At 49.0% G+C, this 18114-nt stretch overlaps 9 non-coding genes across 9 annotated transcripts; all 9 read left to right on the top strand.

Annotated features, from left to right (window-relative positions):
• The first annotated feature begins 2694 nt into the window (after positions 1 to 2694).
• Positions 2695 to 2778, top strand: Trnal-uaa. Its single transcript has one exon. It is a non-coding gene; the product is annotated as a tRNA-Leu (tRNA).
• A 1788-nt stretch (positions 2779 to 4566) lies between these two features.
• Positions 4567 to 4650, top strand: Trnal-uaa. The gene has a single exon. It is a non-coding gene; the product is annotated as a tRNA-Leu (tRNA).
• A 1788-nt stretch (positions 4651 to 6438) lies between these two features.
• On the top strand, positions 6439 to 6522 carry Trnal-uaa. Its single transcript has one exon. It is a non-coding gene; the product is annotated as a tRNA-Leu (tRNA).
• A 1788-nt stretch (positions 6523 to 8310) lies between these two features.
• Trnal-uaa lies at positions 8311 to 8394 on the top strand. Its single transcript has one exon. It is a non-coding gene; the product is annotated as a tRNA-Leu (tRNA).
• A 1788-nt stretch (positions 8395 to 10182) lies between these two features.
• Positions 10183 to 10266, top strand: Trnal-uaa. Its single transcript has one exon. It is a non-coding gene; the product is annotated as a tRNA-Leu (tRNA).
• A 1788-nt stretch (positions 10267 to 12054) lies between these two features.
• Positions 12055 to 12138, top strand: Trnal-uaa. The gene has a single exon. It is a non-coding gene; the product is annotated as a tRNA-Leu (tRNA).
• A 1788-nt stretch (positions 12139 to 13926) lies between these two features.
• On the top strand, positions 13927 to 14010 carry Trnal-uaa. Its single transcript has one exon. It is a non-coding gene; the product is annotated as a tRNA-Leu (tRNA).
• Positions 14011 to 15798: 1788 nt separating this feature from the next.
• On the top strand, positions 15799 to 15882 carry Trnal-uaa. Its single transcript has one exon. It is a non-coding gene; the product is annotated as a tRNA-Leu (tRNA).
• Positions 15883 to 17670: 1788 nt separating this feature from the next.
• Trnal-uaa lies at positions 17671 to 17754 on the top strand. Its single transcript has one exon. It is a non-coding gene; the product is annotated as a tRNA-Leu (tRNA).
• Positions 17755 to 18114: the final 360 nt, after the last annotated feature.

The raw sequence follows: 18114 nt of genomic DNA, 5'->3' as shown, positions 1-18114 counted from the left end.
CGACGAAACCACATTTTAACTATGTCTTCCAAAGCACGCTTCGTTGCGAGATTCTTGATCTCCAACTTGTTTCTTCAAGAACTTTCGTCTCAATGTAAACAAAACGTGTGACACGTGACATTTATTTTAAAGTGCAAAGACTTTCGCACAGTATAAACCTTTACTACCAAGTGACATTCTAAAGAGAATATGTTCACATATCTCTGAATATGCACAAAACCATTAATTAATTTTATTTATTGAATGAACATGTGTAATAACATTTTGAAGTGAAAGAGAACAACGGACTACATGCCCAACAAAATTTTTACAAAGTAACAGCACAAGTGAATACGAACTATGAAATTCGTTACAGTCTGTGTACAACTGTTACATAAAATTGAGAACTGTATGCACGCTAGCAGTAATAGCGCTGAGCCACTTCGCTAGTCTCTGATACTGCAGTTCCTGAGTTCAATACTGCTCGGAAGCGAATATTTTTATTTTTTTCTTTTTTACTTTCATTGATCTTGTATGTAATTATTATTTATGTATTTTTGTGGATGTATGACATTTTATGATATTTTAAGTATGTTGAATCTGTGAAACAAGATACGTAATAACTTATGATTCATGACATGACAAATAAAGAAAATACGTCAACAAATTGCTCAGCTGCAGGTGGTACACCTTTGCTCTCGCAATTTGGGGGGCAGTTTAAGGAACCATTTGCACTAGAGCACAGATAATATTTAAGTTAGTTAACTTAGATTATATGTATCGATTTTTTAAGACAAGAGAATGCAAAATAAAGCAATTAACACCGCTCTCTTGTCACAGCGAGTAGGCATCTACACTCTCATGTCATTCGTTGTCCTAGAAGGATTTAATATTTTGTGCGGCTCCACAGTTAGCCATATTGATATTTATTAGCAGAAAAGAGGCGCAGAATTAATAAGTCGCTCTCATTTGTGAATGATCTGCCATTATTTATCTAGAATTTTACGTAAGTGTAATTTATATCGTAATGTATGTGTTGAAATGAATATATGTTTATTTAATCTTATGCCTTGCTTTGTTTTAGTAGTTTTAGTCACTCCATCTTCATGATTGAAGCTGAGGTCAGATATCAGACTCTGTCTACAAAAAAAATACATAATGAGCCCTGGCTACGTTCCGTACATCTTCGGACGTGCGAAGCTCGATAAATTCACGGCGTAAAATTTTAATCCCTCAATTACTTATCCAAACTAACAATTATTATTATTACAAATTATTATTATATTTTATTATTATTTTATTTTAATATTTTTTATTTGTTACAGGCTATTTCATATTGCTTCCCTAAAAGGCAGCGCGAGAGACTGCCAGGCAAATCCCAAGTGATCTGTACAAGGACTAAGATGTCCGCACGTCTGGAAACGTTCTCGCCGACTTGTGTGCCACGCTGACGACACGGGTTCTCGTCCGATCACCGAAGTTAAGCAGCGTTTTTGCGTGCTTAGTACACGGCTCGGTGGCTAACTAGGAAGTCTACGTGCTGTTGGATTCTTTAATTTTGCCTTTTCCCTTAGTTTTCGGTGTTGCTGCGCGGTAATGGTACGGTCCAGCACGCTGACCCCTCTCTTGCCTCTCGGGACCCAAATTCGCGAACCTGCGGCCACAGTCAAATGAAAGGGTCCGTTGCGCGTTTGTCGAGTCGGTCTCTCCCAGTCGTTTCTAGCGCCTGTCCTCTACATATACGCCCATTTGCAAGCGTCAGCTTTCGCGTCAGCCGAGCAAAGTCGGGACAAGTCGACACATGGGGACACACGATGCTGTGAATCGCAATCCGCACTAGCCTACGCGGAGCTGGACGAGGGGCGAAGGAAAACCATTCGTAGCACGACAGTTTGGAAATTCGACGATCGCGAGCGTTGGAAACACTCTCCTGAGTAAAGAAGACAACTTGCGTGCGGTGTCCGGGCTTCGAACCCGGATCAGCTACTTGGGAAGCAACCATGCTGACCGACACACCACCACCGCCTTCTGCTACGCGCTGCTTGCTCCGTGATGTGTCGCCTTCCCTCCTGGCGCCAGAGGCCGAAGGCAATCTCGCTGTAGGCGCTCAACGCCGAGTGGAAGGCGAGCACATCTGAACCCGTTTTCCTGGTGCTGCTAGGGCCATATACTGAAACTGAGCGCAGAACTAACTTTTACTGAAGAATCTGCCCTTTAATGCACATCAGGGCGAACACGAAATTTCTAATATGAAGTACTCACTGACGATCCAAAGACGCTTCAGTATGTATGCGTCGGTACCACCGGGGCAGTGCCGAAGTATTGTAAAGTGAAGGTCGACAGTTTGAGCCTCACAGGAAGTATTTCATTGGCTTCCCACGAGAGCGTTATGCACAGCGTGGCTGTTGCTAGGAAACGGCCTTATTTGCCGTTGGCTAATATCTAGTTTTCTTTGCATCAATGTGAAAATGTTCCTATTACTAAATACAGTTTTGCTAGTTACAGTTCAAACTAGAAACGACGGAAGAAAGCGGTCCAACGCGCCACATTCGTTCCCGAAGGGGAGGGTGCATTTCCTACGCCACGTCTGACATAGCGTCTTAAATTTTCTAAAACTGACATAATTCCATCCTACCGAAAAAAGAAACAGATTTCGCAGTGAGGTTCTTTGAGATATTGCTAGAGATGGAAGTCTCTGGAGCTCTTGCCTCGCACGTCAGATTGGCCGAGCGGTCTAAGGCGCCAGATTTAAGCTCTGGTTCCCATAAGGGAGCGTGGGTTCGAACCCCACATCTGACAATGCATTTTAAACATTCTGAAACTAACATACTCCCGTGATCTTACAGAACAAGTAAATTATGCAGAAACACGCGAAGCAGATTTTACTAGAGACGACAGTGACAGACCGAGCGGTCGAAAAGAAATAGCGGAACATACTTTTCCCGCGTCGAGGTTTAGCTCTTCTTACGGACGTTTCCGTTGTTGTTGTGCTGTGGCTCTGGGTTCCAAGCGACAGCGAGAAAACCTCAACAGCAACGCATACGTGTTTAAAGGAATCGTAAGGCCTTAATAAAGATAGATGAAACGGTGGCTCAGGTGCTGGAGATGTGAAGCGGCCGTATTGCGTGGGCAGTAAGCTCACTAAGTTAGTGTGTCATGCTAACAACGGGAAGGCTATGGGTTAGATCCCACCAAGGGCTATTTCATATTGCTTCCCTAAAAGGCAGCGCGAGAGACTGCCAGGCAAATCCCAAGTGATCTGTACAAGGACTAAGATGTCCGCACGTCTGGAAACGTTCTCGCCGACTTGTGTGCCACGCTGACGACACGGGTTCTCGTCCGATCACCGAAGTTAAGCAGCGTTTTTGCGTGCTTAGTACACGGCTCGGTGGCTAACTAGGAAGTCTACGTGCTGTTGGATTCTTTAATTTTGCCTTTTCCCTTAGTTTTCGGTGTTGCTGCGCGGTAATGATACGGTCCAGCACGCTGACCCCTCTCTTGCCTCTCGGGACCCAAATTCGCGAACCTGCGGCCACAGTCAAATGAAAGGGTCCGTTGCGCGTTTGTCGAGTCGGTCTCTCCCAGTCGTTTCTAGCGCCTGTCCTCTACATATACGCCCATTTGCAAGCGTCAGCTTTCGCGTCAGCCGAGCAAAGTCGGGACAAGTCGACACATGGGGACACACGATGCTGTGAATCGCAATCCGCACTAGCCTACGCGGAGCTGGACGAGGGGCGAAGGAAAACCATTCGTAACACGACAGTTTGGAAATTCGACGATCGCGAGCGTTGGAAACACTCTCCTGAGTAAAGAAGACAACTTGCGTGCGGTGTCCGGGCTTCGAACCCGGATCAGCTACTTGGGAAGCAACCATGCTGACCGACACACCACCACCGCCTTCTGCTACGCGCTGCTTGCTCCGTGATGTGTCGCCTTCCCTCCTGGCGCCAGAGGCCGAAGGCAATCTCGCTGTAGGCGCTCAACGCCGAGTGGAAGGCGAGCACATCTGAACCCGTTTTCCTGGTGCTGCTAGGGCCATATACTGAAACTGAGCGCAGAACTAACTTTTACTGAAGAATCTGCCCTTTAATGCACATCAGGGCGAACACGAAATTTCTAATATGAAGTACTCACTGACGATCCAAAGACGCTTCAGTATGTATGCGTCGGTACCACCGGGGCAGTGCCGAAGTATTGTAAAGTGAAGGTCGACAGTTTGAGCCTCACAGGAAGTATTTCATTGGCTTCCCACGAGAGCGTTATGCACAGCGTGGCTGTTGCTAGGAAACGGCCTTATTTGCCGTTGGCTAATATCTAGTTTTCTTTGCATCAATGTGAAAATGTTCCTATTACTAAATACAGTTTTGCTAGTTACAGTTCAAACTAGAAACGACGGAAGAAAGCGGTCCAACGCGCCACATTCGTTCCCGAAGGGGAGGGTGCATTTCCTACGCCACGTCTGACATAGCGTCTTAAATTTTCTAAAACTGACATAATTCCATCCTACCGAAAAAAGAAACAGATTTCGCAGTGAGGTTCTTTGAGATATTGCTAGAGATGGAAGTCTCTGGAGCTCTTGCCTCGCACGTCAGATTGGCCGAGCGGTCTAAGGCGCCAGATTTAAGCTCTGGTTCCCATAAGGGAGCGTGGGTTCGAACCCCACATCTGACAATGCATTTTAAACATTCTGAAACTAACATACTCCCGTGATCTTACAGAACAAGTAAATTATGCAGAAACACGCGAAGCAGATTTTACTAGAGACGACAGTGACAGACCGAGCGGTCGAAAAGAAATAGCGGAACATACTTTTCCCGCGTCGAGGTTTAGCTCTTCTTACGGACGTTTCCGTTGTTGTTGTGCTGTGGCTCTGGGTTCCAAGCGACAGCGAGAAAACCTCAACAGCAACGCATACGTGTTTAAAGGAATCGTAAGGCCTTAATAAAGATAGATGAAACGGTGGCTCAGGTGCTGGAGATGTGAAGCGGCCGTATTGCGTGGGCAGTAAGCTCACTAAGTTAGTGTGTCATGCTAACAACGGGAAGGCTATGGGTTAGATCCCACCAAGGGCTATTTCATATTGCTTCCCTAAAAGGCAGCGCGAGAGACTGCCAGGCAAATCCCAAGTGATCTGTACAAGGACTAAGATGTCCGCACGTCTGGAAACGTTCTCGCCGACTTGTGTGCCACGCTGACGACACGGGTTCTCGTCCGATCACCGAAGTTAAGCAGCGTTTTTGCGTGCTTAGTACACGGCTCGGTGGCTAACTAGGAAGTCTACGTGCTGTTGGATTCTTTAATTTTGCCTTTTCCCTTAGTTTTCGGTGTTGCTGCGCGGTAATGATACGGTCCAGCACGCTGACCCCTCTCTTGCCTCTCGGGACCCAAATTCGCGAACCTGCGGCCACAGTCAAATGAAAGGGTCCGTTGCGCGTTTGTCGAGTCGGTCTCTCCCAGTCGTTTCTAGCGCCTGTCCTCTACATATACGCCCATTTGCAAGCGTCAGCTTTCGCGTCAGCCGAGCAAAGTCGGGACAAGTCGACACATGGGGACACACGATGCTGTGAATCGCAATCCGCACTAGCCTACGCGGAGCTGGACGAGGGGCGAAGGAAAACCATTCGTAACACGACAGTTTGGAAATTCGACGATCGCGAGCGTTGGAAACACTCTCCTGAGTAAAGAAGACAACTTGCGTGCGGTGTCCGGGCTTCGAACCCGGATCAGCTACTTGGGAAGCAACCATGCTGACCGACACACCACCACCGCCTTCTGCTACGCGCTGCTTGCTCCGTGATGTGTCGCCTTCCCTCCTGGCGCCAGAGGCCGAAGGCAATCTCGCTGTAGGCGCTCAACGCCGAGTGGAAGGCGAGCACATCTGAACCCGTTTTCCTGGTGCTGCTAGGGCCATATACTGAAACTGAGCGCAGAACTAACTTTTACTGAAGAATCTGCCCTTTAATGCACATCAGGGCGAACACGAAATTTCTAATATGAAGTACTCACTGACGATCCAAAGACGCTTCAGTATGTATGCGTCGGTACCACCGGGGCAGTGCCGAAGTATTGTAAAGTGAAGGTCGACAGTTTGAGCCTCACAGGAAGTATTTCATTGGCTTCCCACGAGAGCGTTATGCACAGCGTGGCTGTTGCTAGGAAACGGCCTTATTTGCCGTTGGCTAATATCTAGTTTTCTTTGCATCAATGTGAAAATGTTCCTATTACTAAATACAGTTTTGCTAGTTACAGTTCAAACTAGAAACGACGGAAGAAAGCGGTCCAACGCGCCACATTCGTTCCCGAAGGGGAGGGTGCATTTCCTACGCCACGTCTGACATAGCGTCTTAAATTTTCTAAAACTGACATAATTCCATCCTACCGAAAAAAGAAACAGATTTCGCAGTGAGGTTCTTTGAGATATTGCTAGAGATGGAAGTCTCTGGAGCTCTTGCCTCGCACGTCAGATTGGCCGAGCGGTCTAAGGCGCCAGATTTAAGCTCTGGTTCCCATAAGGGAGCGTGGGTTCGAACCCCACATCTGACAATGCATTTTAAACATTCTGAAACTAACATACTCCCGTGATCTTACAGAACAAGTAAATTATGCAGAAACACGCGAAGCAGATTTTACTAGAGACGACAGTGACAGACCGAGCGGTCGAAAAGAAATAGCGGAACATACTTTTCCCGCGTCGAGGTTTAGCTCTTCTTACGGACGTTTCCGTTGTTGTTGTGCTGTGGCTCTGGGTTCCAAGCGACAGCGAGAAAACCTCAACAGCAACGCATACGTGTTTAAAGGAATCGTAAGGCCTTAATAAAGATAGATGAAACGGTGGCTCAGGTGCTGGAGATGTGAAGCGGCCGTATTGCGTGGGCAGTAAGCTCACTAAGTTAGTGTGTCATGCTAACAACGGGAAGGCTATGGGTTAGATCCCACCAAGGGCTATTTCATATTGCTTCCCTAAAAGGCAGCGCGAGAGACTGCCAGGCAAATCCCAAGTGATCTGTACAAGGACTAAGATGTCCGCACGTCTGGAAACGTTCTCGCCGACTTGTGTGCCACGCTGACGACACGGGTTCTCGTCCGATCACCGAAGTTAAGCAGCGTTTTTGCGTGCTTAGTACACGGCTCGGTGGCTAACTAGGAAGTCTACGTGCTGTTGGATTCTTTAATTTTGCCTTTTCCCTTAGTTTTCGGTGTTGCTGCGCGGTAATGATACGGTCCAGCACGCTGACCCCTCTCTTGCCTCTCGGGACCCAAATTCGCGAACCTGCGGCCACAGTCAAATGAAAGGGTCCGTTGCGCGTTTGTCGAGTCGGTCTCTCCCAGTCGTTTCTAGCGCCTGTCCTCTACATATACGCCCATTTGCAAGCGTCAGCTTTCGCGTCAGCCGAGCAAAGTCGGGACAAGTCGACACATGGGGACACACGATGCTGTGAATCGCAATCCGCACTAGCCTACGCGGAGCTGGACGAGGGGCGAAGGAAAACCATTCGTAACACGACAGTTTGGAAATTCGACGATCGCGAGCGTTGGAAACACTCTCCTGAGTAAAGAAGACAACTTGCGTGCGGTGTCCGGGCTTCGAACCCGGATCAGCTACTTGGGAAGCAACCATGCTGACCGACACACCACCACCGCCTTCTGCTACGCGCTGCTTGCTCCGTGATGTGTCGCCTTCCCTCCTGGCGCCAGAGGCCGAAGGCAATCTCGCTGTAGGCGCTCAACGCCGAGTGGAAGGCGAGCACATCTGAACCCGTTTTCCTGGTGCTGCTAGGGCCATATACTGAAACTGAGCGCAGAACTAACTTTTACTGAAGAATCTGCCCTTTAATGCACATCAGGGCGAACACGAAATTTCTAATATGAAGTACTCACTGACGATCCAAAGACGCTTCAGTATGTATGCGTCGGTACCACCGGGGCAGTGCCGAAGTATTGTAAAGTGAAGGTCGACAGTTTGAGCCTCACAGGAAGTATTTCATTGGCTTCCCACGAGAGCGTTATGCACAGCGTGGCTGTTGCTAGGAAACGGCCTTATTTTCCGTTGGCTAATATCTAGTTTTCTTTGCATCAATGTGAAAATGTTCCTATTACTAAATACAGTTTTGCTAGTTACAGTTCAAACTAGAAACGACGGAAGAAAGCGGTCCAACGCGCCACATTCGTTCCCGAAGGGGAGGGTGCATTTCCTACGCCACGTCTGACATAGCGTCTTAAATTTTCTAAAACTGACATAATTCCATCCTACCGAAAAAAGAAACAGATTTCGCAGTGAGGTTCTTTGAGATATTGCTAGAGATGGAAGTCTCTGGAGCTCTTGCCTCGCACGTCAGATTGGCCGAGCGGTCTAAGGCGCCAGATTTAAGCTCTGGTTCCCATAAGGGAGCGTGGGTTCGAACCCCACATCTGACAATGCATTTTAAACATTCTGAAACTAACATACTCCCGTGATCTTACAGAACAAGTAAATTATGCAGAAACACGCGAAGCAGATTTTACTAGAGACGACAGTGACAGACCGAGCGGTCGAAAAGAAATAGCGGAACATACTTTTCCCGCGTCGAGGTTTAGCTCTTCTTACGGACGTTTCCGTTGTTGTTGTGCTGTGGCTCTGGGTTCCAAGCGACAGCGAGAAAACCTCAACAGCAACGCATACGTGTTTAAAGGAATCGTAAGGCCTTAATAAAGATAGATGAAACGGTGGCTCAGGTGCTGGAGATGTGAAGCGGCCGTATTGCGTGGGCAGTAAGCTCACTAAGTTAGTGTGTCATGCTAACAACGGGAAGGCTATGGGTTAGATCCCACCAAGGGCTATTTCATATTGCTTCCCTAAAAGGCAGCGCGAGAGACTGCCAGGCAAATCCCAAGTGATCTGTACAAGGACTAAGATGTCCGCACGTCTGGAAACGTTCTCGCCGACTTGTGTGCCACGCTGACGACACGGGTTCTCGTCCGATCACCGAAGTTAAGCAGCGTTTTTGCGTGCTTAGTACACGGCTCGGTGGCTAACTAGGAAGTCTACGTGCTGTTGGATTCTTTAATTTTGCCTTTTCCCTTAGTTTTCGGTGTTGCTGCGCGGTAATGATACGGTCCAGCACGCTGACCCCTCTCTTGCCTCTCGGGACCCAAATTCGCGAACCTGCGGCCACAGTCAAATGAAAGGGTCCGTTGCGCGTTTGTCGAGTCGGTCTCTCCCAGTCGTTTCTAGCGCCTGTCCTCTACATATACGCCCATTTGCAAGCGTCAGCTTTCGCGTCAGCCGAGCAAAGTCGGGACAAGTCGACACATGGGGACACACGATGCTGTGAATCGCAATCCGCACTAGCCTACGCGGAGCTGGACGAGGGGCGAAGGAAAACCATTCGTAACACGACAGTTTGGAAATTCGACGATCGCGAGCGTTGGAAACACTCTCCTGAGTAAAGAAGACAACTTGCGTGCGGTGTCCGGGCTTCGAACCCGGATCAGCTACTTGGGAAGCAACCATGCTGACCGACACACCACCACCGCCTTCTGCTACGCGCTGCTTGCTCCGTGATGTGTCGCCTTCCCTCCTGGCGCCAGAGGCCGAAGGCAATCTCGCTGTAGGCGCTCAACGCCGAGTGGAAGGCGAGCACATCTGAACCCGTTTTCCTGGTGCTGCTAGGGCCATATACTGAAACTGAGCGCAGAACTAACTTTTACTGAAGAATCTGCCCTTTAATGCACATCAGGGCGAACACGAAATTTCTAATATGAAGTACTCACTGACGATCCAAAGACGCTTCAGTATGTATGCGTCGGTACCACCGGGGCAGTGCCGAAGTATTGTAAAGTGAAGGTCGACAGTTTGAGCCTCACAGGAAGTATTTCATTGGCTTCCCACGAGAGCGTTATGCACAGCGTGGCTGTTGCTAGGAAACGGCCTTATTTGCCGTTGGCTAATATCTAGTTTTCTTTGCATCAATGTGAAAATGTTCCTATTACTAAATACAGTTTTGCTAGTTACAGTTCAAACTAGAAACGACGGAAGAAAGCGGTCCAACGCGCCACATTCGTTCCCGAAGGGGAGGGTGCATTTCCTACGCCACGTCTGACATAGCGTCTTAAATTTTCTAAAACTGACATAATTCCATCCTACCGAAAAAAGAAACAGATTTCGCAGTGAGGTTCTTTGAGATATTGCTAGAGATGGAAGTCTCTGGAGCTCTTGCCTCGCACGTCAGATTGGCCGAGCGGTCTAAGGCGCCAGATTTAAGCTCTGGTTCCCATAAGGGAGCGTGGGTTCGAACCCCACATCTGACAATGCATTTTAAACATTCTGAAACTAACATACTCCCGTGATCTTACAGAACAAGTAAATTATGCAGAAACACGCGAAGCAGATTTTACTAGAGACGACAGTGACAGACCGAGCGGTCGAAAAGAAATAGCGGAACATACTTTTCCCGCGTCGAGGTTTAGCTCTTCTTACGGACGTTTCCGTTGTTGTTGTGCTGTGGCTCTGGGTTCCAAGCGACAGCGAGAAAACCTCAACAGCAACGCATACGTGTTTAAAGGAATCGTAAGGCCTTAATAAAGATAGATGAAACGGTGGCTCAGGTGCTGGAGATGTGAAGCGGCCGTATTGCGTGGGCAGTAAGCTCACTAAGTTAGTGTGTCATGCTAACAACGGGAAGGCTATGGGTTAGATCCCACCAAGGGCTATTTCATATTGCTTCCCTAAAAGGCAGCGCGAGAGACTGCCAGGCAAATCCCAAGTGATCTGTACAAGGACTAAGATGTCCGCACGTCTGGAAACGTTCTCGCCGACTTGTGTGCCACGCTGACGACACGGGTTCTCGTCCGATCACCGAAGTTAAGCAGCGTTTTTGCGTGCTTAGTACACGGCTCGGTGGCTAACTAGGAAGTCTACGTGCTGTTGGATTCTTTAATTTTGCCTTTTCCCTTAGTTTTCGGTGTTGCTGCGCGGTAATGATACGGTCCAGCACGCTGACCCCTCTCTTGCCTCTCGGGACCCAAATTCGCGAACCTGCGGCCACAGTCAAATGAAAGGGTCCGTTGCGCGTTTGTCGAGTCGGTCTCTCCCAGTCGTTTCTAGCGCCTGTCCTCTACATATACGCCCATTTGCAAGCGTCAGCTTTCGCGTCAGCCGAGCAAAGTCGGGACAAGTCGACACATGGGGACACACGATGCTGTGAATCGCAATCCGCACTAGCCTACGCGGAGCTGGACGAGGGGCGAAGGAAAACCATTCGTAACACGACAGTTTGGAAATTCGACGATCGCGAGCGTTGGAAACACTCTCCTGAGTAAAGAAGACAACTTGCGTGCGGTGTCCGGGCTTCGAACCCGGATCAGCTACTTGGGAAGCAACCATGCTGACCGACACACCACCACCGCCTTCTGCTACGCGCTGCTTGCTCCGTGATGTGTCGCCTTCCCTCCTGGCGCCAGAGGCCGAAGGCAATCTCGCTGTAGGCGCTCAACGCCGAGTGGAAGGCGAGCACATCTGAACCCGTTTTCCTGGTGCTGCTAGGGCCATATACTGAAACTGAGCGCAGAACTAACTTTTACTGAAGAATCTGCCCTTTAATGCACATCAGGGCGAACACGAAATTTCTAATATGAAGTACTCACTGACGATCCAAAGACGCTTCAGTATGTATGCGTCGGTACCACCGGGGCAGTGCCGAAGTATTGTAAAGTGAAGGTCGACAGTTTGAGCCTCACACGAAGTATTTCATTGGCTTCCCACGAGAGCGTTATGCACAGCGTGGCTGTTGCTAGGAAACGGCCTTATTTGCCGTTGGCTAATATCTAGTTTTCTTTGCATCAATGTGAAAATGTTCCTATTACTAAATACAGTTTTGCTAGTTACAGTTCAAACTAGAAACGACGGAAGAAAGCGGTCCAACGCGCCACATTCGTTCCCGAAGGGGAGGGTGCATTTCCTACGCCACGTCTGACATAGCGTCTTAAATTTTCTAAAACTGACATAATTCCATCCTACCGAAAAAAGAAACAGATTTCGCAGTGAGGTTCTTTGAGATATTGCTAGAGATGGAAGTCTCTGGAGCTCTTGCCTCGCACGTCAGATTGGCCGAGCGGTCTAAGGCGCCAGATTTAAGCTCTGGTTCCCATAAGGGAGCGTGGGTTCGAACCCCACATCTGACAATGCATTTTAAACATTCTGAAACTAACATACTCCCGTGATCTTACAGAACAAGTAAATTATGCAGAAACACGCGAAGCAGATTTTACTAGAGACGACAGTGACAGACCGAGCGGTCGAAAAGAAATAGCGGAACATACTTTTCCCGCGTCGAGGTTTAGCTCTTCTTACGGACGTTTCCGTTGTTGTTGTGCTGTGGCTCTGGGTTCCAAGCGACAGCGAGAAAACCTCAACAGCAACGCATACGTGTTTAAAGGAATCGTAAGGCCTTAATAAAGATAGATGAAACGGTGGCTCAGGTGCTGGAGATGTGAAGCGGCCGTATTGCGTGGGCAGTAAGCTCACTAAGTTAGTGTGTCATGCTAACAACGGGAAGGCTATGGGTTAGATCCCACCAAGGGCTATTTCATATTGCTTCCCTAAAAGGCAGCGCGAGAGACTGCCAGGCAAATCCCAAGTGATCTGTACAAGGACTAAGATGTCCGCACGTCTGGAAACGTTCTCGCCGACTTGTGTGCCACGCTGACGACACGGGTTCTCGTCCGATCACCGAAGTTAAGCAGCGTTTTTGCGTGCTTAGTACACGGCTCGGTGGCTAACTAGGAAGTCTACGTGCTGTTGGATTCTTTAATTTTGCCTTTTCCCTTAGTTTTCGGTGTTGCTGCGCGGTAATGATACGGTCCAGCACGCTGACCCCTCTCTTGCCTCTCGGGACCCAAATTCGCGAACCTGCGGCCACAGTCAAATGAAAGGGTCCGTTGCGCGTTTGTCGAGTCGGTCTCTCCCAGTCGTTTCTAGCGCCTGTCCTCTACATATACGCCCATTTGCAAGCGTCAGCTTTCGCGTCAGCCGAGCAAAGTCGGGACAAGTCGACACATGGGGACACACGATGCTGTGAATCGCAATCCGCACTAGCCTACGCGGAGCTGGACGAGGGGCGAAGGAAAACCATTCGTAACACGACAGTTTGGAAATTCGACGATCGCGAGCGTTGGAAACACTCTCCTGAGTAAAGAAGACAACTTGCGTGCGGTGTCCGGGCTTCGAACCCGGATCAGCTACTTGGGAAGCAACCATGCTGACCGACACACCACCACCGCCTTCTGCTACGCGCTGCTTGCTCCGTGATGTGTCGCCTTCCCTCCTGGCGCCAGAGGCCGAAGGCAATCTCGCTGTAGGCGCTCAACGCCGAGTGGAAGGCGAGCACATCTGAACCCGTTTTCCTGGTGCTGCTAGGGCCATATACTGAAACTGAGCGCAGAACTAACTTTTACTGAAGAATCTGCCCTTTAATGCACATCAGGGCGAACACGAAATTTCTAATATGAAGTACTCACTGACGATCCAAAGACGCTTCAGTATGTATGCGTCGGTACCACCGGGGCAGTGCCGAAGTATTGTAAAGTGAAGGTCGACAGTTTGAGCCTCACAGGAAGTATTTCATTGGCTTCCCACGAGAGCGTTATGCACAGCGTGGCTGTTGCTAGGAAACGGCCTTATTTGCCGTTGGCTAATATCTAGTTTTCTTTGCATCAATGTGAAAATGTTCCTATTACTAAATACAGTTTTGCTAGTTACAGTTCAAACTAGAAACGACGGAAGAAAGCGGTCCAACGCGCCACATTCGTTCCCGAAGGGGAGGGTGCATTTCCTACGCCACGTCTGACATAGCGTCTTAAATTTTCTAAAACTGACATAATTCCATCCTACCGAAAAAAGAAACAGATTTCGCAGTGAGGTTCTTTGAGATATTGCTAGAGATGGAAGTCTCTGGAGCTCTTGCCTCGCACGTCAGATTGGCCGAGCGGTCTAAGGCGCCAGATTTAAGCTCTGGTTCCCATAAGGGAGCGTGGGTTCGAACCCCACATCTGACAATGCATTTTAAACATTCTGAAACTAACATACTCCCGTGATCTTACAGAACAAGTAAATTATGCAGAAACACGCGAAGCAGATTTTACTAGAGACGACAGTGACAGACCGAGCGGTCGAAAAGAAATAGCGGAACATACTTTTCCCGCGTCGAGGTTTAGCTCTTCTTACGGACGTTTCCGTTGTTGTTGTGCTGTGGCTCTGGGTTCCAAGCGACAGCGAGAAAACCTCAACAGCAACGCATACGTGTTTAAAGGAATCGTAAGGCCTTAATAAAGATAGATGAAACGGTGGCTCAGGTGCTGGAGATGTGAAGCGGCCGTATTGCGTGGGCAGTAAGCTCACTAAGTTAGTGTGTCATGCTAACAACGGGAAGGCTATGGGTTAGATCCCACCAAGGGCTATTTCATATTGCTTCCCTAAAAGGCAGCGCGAGAGACTGCCAGGCAAATCCCAAGTGATCTGTACAAGGACTAAGATGTCCGCACGTCTGGAAACGTTCTCGCCGACTTGTGTGCCACGCTGACGACACGGGTTCTCGTCCGATCACCGAAGTTAAGCAGCGTTTTTGCGTGCTTAGTACACGGCTCGGTGGCTAACTAGGAAGTCTACGTGCTGTTGGATTCTTTAATTTTGCCTTTTCCCTTAGTTTTCGGTGTTGCTGCGCGGTAATGATACGGTCCAGCACGCTGACCCCTCTCTTGCCTCTCGGGACCCAAATTCGCGAACCTGCGGCCACAGTCAAATGAAAGGGTCCGTTGCGCGTTTGTCGAGTCGGTCTCTCCCAGTCGTTTCTAGCGCCTGTCCTCTACATATACGCCCATTTGCAAGCGTCAGCTTTCGCGTCAGCCGAGCAAAGTCGGGACAAGTCGACACATGGGGACACACGATGCTGTGAATCGCAATCCGCACTAGCCTACGCGGAGCTGGACGAGGGGCGAAGGAAAACCATTCGTAACACGACAGTTTGGAAATTCGACGATCGCGAGCGTTGGAAACACTCTCCTGAGTAAAGAAGACAACTTGCGTGCGGTGTCCGGGCTTCGAACCCGGATCAGCTACTTGGGAAGCAACCATGCTGACCGACACACCACCACCGCCTTCTGCTACGCGCTGCTTGCTCCGTGATGTGTCGCCTTCCCTCCTGGCGCCAGAGGCCGAAGGCAATCTCGCTGTAGGCGCTCAACGCCGAGTGGAAGGCGAGCACATCTGAACCCGTTTTCCTGGTGCTGCTAGGGCCATATACTGAAACTGAGCGCAGAACTAACTTTTACTGAAGAATCTGCCCTTTAATGCACATCAGGGCGAACACGAAATTTCTAATATGAAGTACTCACTGACGATCCAAAGACGCTTCAGTATGTATGCGTCGGTACCACCGGGGCAGTGCCGAAGTATTGTAAAGTGAAGGTCGACAGTTTGAGCCTCACAGGAAGTATTTCATTGGCTTCCCACGAGAGCGTTATGCACAGCGTGGCTGTTGCTAGGAAACGGCCTTATTTGCCGTTGGCTAATATCTAGTTTTCTTTGCATCAATGTGAAAATGTTCCTATTACTAAATACAGTTTTGCTAGTTACAGTTCAAACTAGAAACGACGGAAGAAAGCGGTCCAACGCGCCACATTCGTTCCCGAAGGGGAGGGTGCATTTCCTACGCCACGTCTGACATAGCGTCTTAAATTTTCTAAAACTGACATAATTCCATCCTACCGAAAAAAGAAACAGATTTCGCAGTGAGGTTCTTTGAGATATTGCTAGAGATGGAAGTCTCTGGAGCTCTTGCCTCGCACGTCAGATTGGCCGAGCGGTCTAAGGCGCCAGATTTAAGCTCTGGTTCCCATAAGGGAGCGTGGGTTCGAACCCCACATCTGACAATGCATTTTAAACATTCTGAAACTAACATACTCCCGTGATCTTACAGAACAAGTAAATTATGCAGAAACACGCGAAGCAGATTTTACTAGAGACGACAGTGACAGACCGAGCGGTCGAAAAGAAATAGCGGAACATACTTTTCCCGCGTCGAGGTTTAGCTCTTCTTACGGACGTTTCCGTTGTTGTTGTGCTGTGGCTCTGGGTTCCAAGCGACAGCGAGAAAACCTCAACAGCAACGCATACGTGTTTAAAGGAATCGTAAGGCCTTAATAAAGATAGATGAAACGGTGGCTCAGGTGCTGGAGATGTGAAGCGGCCGTATTGCGTGGGCAGTAAGCTCACTAAGTTAGTGTGTCATGCTAACAACGGGAAGGCTATGGGTTAGATCCCACCAAGGGCTATTTCATATTGCTTCCCTAAAAGGCAGCGCGAGAGACTGCCAGGCAAATCCCAAGTGATCTGTACAAGGACTAAGATGTCCGCACGTCTGGAAACGTTCTCGCCGACTTGTGTGCCACGCTGACGACACGGGTTCTCGTCCGATCACCGAAGTTAAGCAGCGTTTTTGCGTGCTTAGTACACGGCTCGGTGGCTAACTAGGAAGTCTACGTGCTGTTGGATTCTTTAATTTTGCCTTTTCCCTTAGTTTTCGGTGTTGCTGCGCGGTAATGGTACGGTCCAGCACGCTGACCCCTCTCTTGCCTCTCGGGACCCAAATTCGCGAACCTGCGGCCACAGTCAAATGAAAGGGACCGTTGCGCGTTTGTCGAGTCGGTCTCTCCCAGTCGTTTCTAGCGCCTGTCCTCTACATATACGCCCATTTGCAAGCGTCAGCTTTCGCGTCAGCCGAGCAAAGTCGGGACAAGTCGACACATGGGGACACACGATGCTGTGAATCGCAATCCGCACTAGCCTACGCGGAGCTGGACGAGGGGCGAAGGAAAACCATTCGTAACACGACAGTTTGGAAATTCGACGATCGCGAGCGTTGGAAACACTCTCCTGAGTAAAGAAGACAACTTGCGTGCGGTGTCCGGGCTTCGAACCCGGATCAGCTACTTGGGAAGCAACCATGCTGACCGACACACCACCACCGCCTTCTGCTACGCGCTGCTTGCTCCGTGATGTGTCGCCTTCCCTCCTGGCGCCAGAGGCCGAAGGCAATCTCGCTGTAGGCGCTCAACGCCGAGTGGAAGGCGAGCACATCTGAACCCGTTTTCCTGGTGCTGCTAGGGCCATATACTGAAACTGAGCGCAGAACTAACTTTTACTGAAGAATCTGCCCTTTAATGCACATCAGGGCGAACACGAAATTTCTAATATGAAGTACTCACTGACGATCCAAAGACGCTTCAGTATGTATGCGTCGGTACCACCGGGGCAGTGCCGAAGTATTGTAAAGTGAAGGTCGACAGTTTGAGCCTCACAGGAAGTATTTCATTGGCTTCCCACGAGAGCGTTATGCACAGCGTGGCTGTTGCTAGGAAACGGCCTTATTTGCCGTTGGCTAATATCTAGTTTTCTTTGCATCAATGTGAAAATGTTCCTATTACTAAATACAGTTTTGCTAGTTACAGTTCAAACTAGAAACGACGGAAGAAAGCGGTCCAACGCGCCACATTCGTTCCCGAAGGGGAGGGTGCATTTCCTACGCCACGTCTGACATAGCGTCTTAAATTTTCTAAAACTGACATAATTCCATCCTACCGAAAAAAGAAACAGATTTCGCAGTGAGGTTCTTTGAGATATTGCTAGAGATGGAAGTCTCTGGAGCTCTTGCCTCGCACGTCAGATTGGCCGAGCGGTCTAAGGCGCCAGATTTAAGCTCTGGTTCCCATAAGGGAGCGTGGGTTCGAACCCCACATCTGACAATGCATTTTAAACATTCTGAAACTAACATACTCCCGTGATCTTACAGAACAAGTAAATTATGCAGAAACACGCGAAGCAGATTTTACTAGAGACGACAGTGACAGACCGAGCGGTCGAAAAGAAATAGCGGAACATACTTTTCCCGCGTCGAGGTTTAGCTCTTCTTACGGACGTTTCCGTTGTTGTTGTGCTGTGGCTCTGGGTTCCAAGCGACAGCGAGAAAACCTCAACAGCAACGCATACGTGTTTAAAGGAATCGTAAGGCCTTAATAAAGATAGATGAAACGGTGGCTCAGGTGCTGGAGATGTGAAGCGGCCGTATTGCGTGGGCAGTAAGCTCACTAAGTTAGTGTGTCATG

Source organism: Schistocerca piceifrons, chromosome 7 (assembly GCF_021461385.2).
Source record: "Schistocerca piceifrons isolate TAMUIC-IGC-003096 chromosome 7, iqSchPice1.1, whole genome shotgun sequence".
Classification (NCBI taxonomy): Eukaryota; Metazoa; Arthropoda; class Insecta; order Orthoptera; family Acrididae; genus Schistocerca; species Schistocerca piceifrons.
This window is presented reverse-complemented; position numbering and strand designations above follow the sequence as displayed.